Consider the following 6,000-nt stretch of genomic DNA (forward strand, 5'->3'; position numbering starts at 1 on the left):
CTTTATAAAACAACAGGCGTTGACACATGCAGAAATATACAATTTGGTTTCGTTTCGTATGTTTAGGCTTAACATCCTTAGGTAATACCTAGGTTATCAAGGAGAAGACTCGCTTAAAGCGACATCCGAACCGCTACTTGGTTTACGCATGAAAGAAGGGTTGTGAATCGACCGAGAATTGAACATAGGACACATTGATTAAAAGCTGAAAAGGAAATAAAACTAATGCAGATGGTTTGATATGTGGAAACGTCACCATGAAGCTCACACGATTCGCATTTTTCCTTCTTTTTAATTTTTGGTTAAAACCAGTTATTAAAAAAAAAAAAAGCTGGTGTAAACCAGCCAACCCTAAAAGTACACACTTCTTTCAAAAAATATACAAATAACTAACAAAACTGTATGTAGTATTTTTATTTCAAAATATTCCAAACCTTCTTTTTGAAACAAAATAAAATTAAAATAAAACATAAGAGAAATACTTAGATTTATATGATACACTTAAAAGCTGAACATCTACAGCTTTTGGTTCTGTATAATCTTGAAATTCTACAGTTAAGTTTTATATAACCACCGTCACGGTTTACACAATCCTCAAGTTTTCTGAATTTTTAACAAGAGGGATTCAACATATCATTACGGAACCCCCCCCCCCAAAAAAATGGACTACGGAATATATTTGAGTTCAGCTAAATACAACTTCATAACAAACATGACTCAGTGGTTAGCTTTTGCGCTTCTATCGGGAAGTCCGGGATTCAACCTAGCATTCGACCATTTTGACAAAGCTTTTCTTCATTCCATCTGTGAATGTAGAAATAGTGCGTGTACTGTGAGTTGACTGACTTCCTTTCTTGTTATTTTTAAATCGTTATTATTACTAATTACCAGCAGTGACGGTTTTGCGAAGGTTAGGGAGGCGGTCTTTCGGACTGAAGCCTGTTCCCCAAAGTTACGGAATGTCTAAAACAAACAAATATCTATTAGTTATGCCTTTACTCATAAACTTTAAGCTCCCGTCAAATAAAAATTACGAATGTTTAGAAAAACTAAACATTATGAAGAAAAACCCATCCCAAAATACATTTTTTCTAAATCCGCCACTGATTCTCAGTATAAAATGATCTTCAAGGTTGCATCTGGAAGATTATTGCTAAACATATAAACGAAACGAAATATTAATTATGCCTGTACTCATAAACTTCAAGCACTTCCCAAATAAAATTAGGACATTTTAGAAAATGAACCAATCAGAGAAATCCCTCCCAAAGTACTTTTCTAAATCCGCTACTAGTTATTTGTGTAAATTGGTATTCAAGATTGTATCCGGAAAATTATTGCTAAATCATTGCACAGCTACAGTATAACAGAAATGTGGAAGTACGGTTTGACGGATATATTGAAAAACGTAAGCTTTGACGCATATATAGAAAAACGTAAGTTTAAGTTTTGTGCTAGAAGCTAGAGTACTCAGCTCTTAGAAATGAAACACGGATGACAAACTAAAATGATCTGAAGAAAAAAAATGTAGATAACTCAAAAGTTAAAATAAAGTTAAATATCCTCTAAAATTGCCCTCAAATACTACACATGTTGATCTTAGCTGTAATTCGTAAAACATGTGCTCCATCCATCTTGATGGTGAATTTCAGAGCGAAATATGGCATTTAGTTCATGGAATTCTTATCTAACTATAGAACATACTATAAGAAAGCTATTTAGATAGAAAAATCATGAAAATGAAAAAAGCCAAAATTTCCAGAATTCTCGTTTTTTTCCCAAAGAAGCCGGCTTTTTATGTGCAAAAAAACCATCGATTCAGAAAAGTCGGCTTTTTTGCATCTCTAGTTTCAACACAACAATGCATCTATCCACACTGTGGATCATGTTAGGAAGTGGTTTCAAGGCAACATTATCCCACTTATGTTCTACGCAAAAGTTCGATTTAAATCCCATTGAATATCTATGGAATGTTTTGGAACACCGATTTCGTACTAAACCACAATAGCCCACATTCATTGCTCTTCTCATATCGACACCCTCCTAGGAATGAATTGCCATTCAGCAAGATATCTTTCGCCACCTCATTACCAAGTACGTCTGCGAGAGCAGAGAGGATGAGAAGGTTGAGAACCATTGACTTAGTGCACACACCCTGATTCACTAGTAGACACGAGTAATGATTTACTTGAGAAGACAAAATGCTAAATTCACGTGGTTATAACTTGCTTCTACATTGTATGAATTCCTTGAAACCGCATATTTAATATATTTGCTACAAAAATTATTCACACAACAATGTACTACGATTATTTGCATTAATAATGAAGATATTCCTAGCCCAACTTATTAAACCAAATATGTCAATCAAATCAATGGATTGATGAACTATCATGCATTTGGGAATATTAGTGTTTTGATTTTATATGGGACGAAACTATTCGATTTATTCCAAAATTGGAGATAAAATTTAAAGAATTTTCCCTGTAAAATGTCAGTATTTTGACGCCTCCCTTTGAAGAAATAAAATCAGAGAGATAAAGGTGTGATAAGTAAAAGAGTGTACACTCGAGCATAACCTCAATTTAAAAGAGCTTCTTTACTTATTTCATAGTTGTTATGAGTTTTGGCATCTTTATTTACTACCGGAGTCATACCGGCTCATAGTAGCCTAATTTGACGACGGTTTATATATGTAAGTAAGAAACGGTTTATATATGTAAAACAACTAGACTTTGCAAGAGGTACAGACATTAGATACAGAGCGAGAATAAAAGTAACTTTAAAATGTTTCTTAATGAAGAAATAAAAATTATTATTTAATGAAGTTGAATGTCGATTGAACTGAAATTTAATGCATATTAAAACTACATAATTATTTTTGAACACTTAATATATAAAAATGTGACCCAATTCTTGAACTATCAACTTTAGGTGTTTACAGTTAGGATAGATAGGAATTCACTACTCAATTTCAATCCAGAGTGAATTCAAGGTTACGAATTTCTTTATATAATTATTTATATTATGTATTTTAAATGGATTTTCTTGGACTTTATTTCTAACACTTTAACACTATTACATATGATCTTTTAGATTTAAATTACAAAACTAAAGACTTCCAACATCTTTATTTCCAGCGTACATAAAATAAGTAGTTACAGAAAGTTTGAAAGGAAGGAAGGAATGTTTACACTCTTGTTAATGAATAATTCACATAAGAAGATAGAGTACACGATTCTTGGTGTGAAAACAGATGAATCTTAAATTAAGATTTCGGATTATCCTGCTTGAAGCTGTGCAAGCAAGTTATAAGGCAAAAAAACTCATAGTTGTTTTACGTCAAAGAAAAAAGAAGAACTAAAATAGAACTTGATGAAAATGGCCATATCTTTCCGCGCTACTAACATTGTTTGACAAAAGAGTGAAACAAGCCTATTACAAAAATTTCACGTTGCTAACACTGAAATAACATTATACTTGTAAGAAATGGTCTTTCTACTCCACGGAAGATCAGTGGTAAAAAGTAAGATGAGGAAGAAATAAAATGAAAGAAAGGAGGAAAAAGTAGAAGAGAGAATGTGATGAAATGTTCATGAATATTTATAAGGAAATTTAAAAGTCATTTCGCGTTACACAGCCTAGGAACGTTGCATTTCTTCCACAGAAAGATAAAATCTCGGGAAGTAAAGTGTTAAGGTGATCTTTTTTTATTCATCTCTGGAAAATATAATTGTTCTTTGCTAGTAAATCATTCCGAATAATTACCAAAAAAAAAATCTTTTGTTATAACACCTTCTTTTCGTTTTGTTACTTGTAAGCGAAACTGAAACAACATTTACAACGTTTTAACCTAGTATATCAATAATCAATAATGCAACTATTCTTCTAAGCCATTCTAAATCAGCGTTCGATTCTGCAAGTTGAGCAATCGTTCACAGTTTAACCCTTACAGTACCAAAGAGATTCCTCAAGCCCACAACCGATTTTACTGTACACTGTGCTTCTCTACATAAAAAAAGGAAGAAATATAATATTGTGAGATATAATGTAAAGTACTGTATTCTACTGCATTTCTTTCTAAAGAACTTGTCCTTTACTTTATAGGAGCCTACAAATTGGAGTAGGTTCTACAAGCTTAAAGTTGAAATTAACTGTTATCATTTTTAAATAACTGAGACACATGTCCACTTATTTTTAATGAGTGTTTTACAAACAAAGTTTGATTTATGTAGTAATCTATTTTGGATTAAACATTTGAATCCGGTTTATCTCCCTTAGCGTAGCATTTTAAAAAGTTTCGTTTCTTATTCACTGTTCTCTTAACAAAACGAGTTTGCTGTCTACATTTCAGATTTCTAGATATATTAATGTTACCTGAATTTAAGAATTTATACACCGAACTTCACATCTCAAACTTAAGCGAATCCCACATTCGTCAAAATGAATCAGTAAAGGGAAATTTCAATTGAAATGAAATTGCCGTCTTTTTCATCTTTAAAGTGAAAATTTCGGAAATGCTATTTTCTTATTTTTAATTAAACGTTTATAAGTATATACCTAATTTCATATCTCCAACTTAAGCAAATCCTCAAATTCGGCACTTTATGATTAAAAAGGAGAAAAGGTTAATTATATTATAGATGTTCCACTTTCCCCGCATTACGCATAATTGTCGAAAACGCTCAAACACATATCCTCTTATTTCTAGTAAAGTTCATATTTTGAGACGTCAGAAATTCTGATTCTTGAAATACACTATTCTTGGGGGAAATTTTGACCCCCCTTTATCCCCTTATGACGAGTATTACAAAACAAATATCTTATCTCTTGCTTTCGTCATAAAAGAAGTACTCTCTCCAAATTTCACATTAATACCTATAGTAATATGATGTGTCATTCTGTTCTGTTTTATTTAATAGTATATAGATAAATTTACATAATTTTATGAAGTATAATTATTGATTATCGTATCATGAGATTAATATGAATGGACTTTGGAAATTAATAGGCGTAGAGGTCGCCAGCCCATTACACTTTGTTCTAGCTTGAGAATAATATGATAAACCGATTGAAACAAACACGTGGAGATGAGTGTTAAACAGCATAAGTAATTCTGCCTTGTATACGAGTAATCTGAATAATAAGAATTTCAAAGAAAGTCTAAAATCACTAGTTAGCATGAATTTCATTCAAAATGAAAAGAAATCAATAAAATTTACTCGCAGAAATAAGCTTGTATAGTTTGAATTGACAGAGGTTTTACAAATACCTAAAATTAATGATCATAATAATATTGATCGAAGGATGGAAAGAAAGTTATAAAGTGTGTTTGTAGAAATAACCCTGCTGGGTACAATCTAGCTTTAGAGTAGTTTAGAAACAAGAAAATAAAGTCGAAGATTTTTTAGTCAAATAGATTTAGTTTAAAATGAACAAATGAGAAGTTATTATAGAAATAATCATGCCTAATATATTTTGATTAGTCGAAACTTAGAAAAAAAGGTAAGATGTCCTAAAATTGTCAGTTATTAGAGTTTTTATTCAGAGATTTAAAATAAAGCTAAATAAAACTTATTACAAGTAAGTACTGTTGCTTATAAGCTGCCACATAATAAACACTGTTAAACATTCATTGTATATTCCACTTTTCCGCCTATTATAAAAGTAACTAATAAAAAATTGCGTTTTACAAAACTTTAATATGTTAGAATAATGTTGAGTGGTCAGACTGAAATCAACGTGAATAAAATAATTATTCTCTTCTACATTGTTCATTATTTTAAGCTTCGATACCGATTATAAGTTGGAATAAAACATACTTTTAGATTTATTTGTGTATTAATTACAATACGCACGACTTTAAATGCATTAATATATTTCATTTTAACATTTGAAATAATTTTCATGATTATTAATATTCAAATTTTGCAACTCAACTTAAAAGATTACATTCTTCAATACCGTGCATCCATTGTAGTCTTCTTTGAACTACTATCA

This window comes from Thermobia domestica, chromosome 2, assembly GCF_964235325.1.
Source record: "Thermobia domestica chromosome 2, izTheDome1.hap1.1, whole genome shotgun sequence".
Lineage (NCBI taxonomy): Eukaryota > Metazoa > Arthropoda > Insecta > Zygentoma > Lepismatidae > Thermobia > Thermobia domestica.